Below are 1,038 nucleotides of genomic sequence, written 5' to 3'. Positions count from 1 at the left end.
CCCCACCCTCACCGACAAAGTTTTTAGGACCGGGGTACATAAGTTATCAGGTCTATTAATTTTGAGTTACCATGTTATTCACACGAAAGTTAACGAAGGATATTTCACCCCCGCCCCTCCCCGGTCGGTAAAGTTAGTAGGAACGGGGTACCTAAGCGCGGAAAAAATCGAACACTAAATTAACTCGTTTTTATGCATACATTATAGATGAGACATGTTAAATAGTCCATTTACTTTCTTTTGTTCAAGAAAGGGATCGTAGGTCAGGTGGTAGGCTAGTTGAGTTGGCTCACTAGTGGTGAAAGGATTGAATCCTCTCTTGTTCACATCAATTTTTGCGTGAAAAAATCTCGAACAAAAAAAGATCTAGAGAGGGAAAAAATGGATCGGGAGGAGAGCAAAAAAATTGGATCTGGAGCAGATCGTGCGTGCATGCAACAGAGAAAAGAAAAGAAAATTGTGGCACTAAAAATGCACAGAGAAAAAAAGTACTAACATTGGCACTTGATGAGTCAATAAAAAGATGACGTTGAAAAAAAATGTTGTCATTAAATGAGATGACTGCATGGACAATCAAATGGAAGAAGCAAATGGCTTGAAATTAATTTCGTGAATCAACGCACAGGAACGAGCAAAATAATGGTGTCTTAATTATGTTGACGTGACTCTGTAGGATCAAGTATGACGACTATTATTCACCTAACAAAAAGATGCGTTATGGTGTGGTGGTAGGCTGTTGTAGGTCTTATCCTGGAGACCTTAGTTCAATTCCAGACCACATCAATTTTTTTTCTCGCCCACGATGGCAGTTTTGCAGAAGAAAAAAGAAGAATCGGGAGCGATCCAGTCGTTCATGCCTGTTGCAAACGACCAGTCGACTGGTTATTAGATTTCTCGTTTAGCTAAATACCCCATCAGCCCCGAATTACTTGTTGCAGAAATTGATGTAGAAGTAATTCATAACTTGTTGCACAAATGGAACTAAACATTAATTTTCGCGACAAGTAATTCGGAACGGCAGGAGTAGGATCTAGATCT

Source organism: Triticum dicoccoides, chromosome 1B (assembly GCF_002162155.2).
Source record: "Triticum dicoccoides isolate Atlit2015 ecotype Zavitan chromosome 1B, WEW_v2.0, whole genome shotgun sequence".
Taxonomy (NCBI): domain Eukaryota; kingdom Viridiplantae; phylum Streptophyta; class Magnoliopsida; order Poales; family Poaceae; genus Triticum; species Triticum dicoccoides.
Note: the sequence above shows the minus strand (reverse complement) of the source record.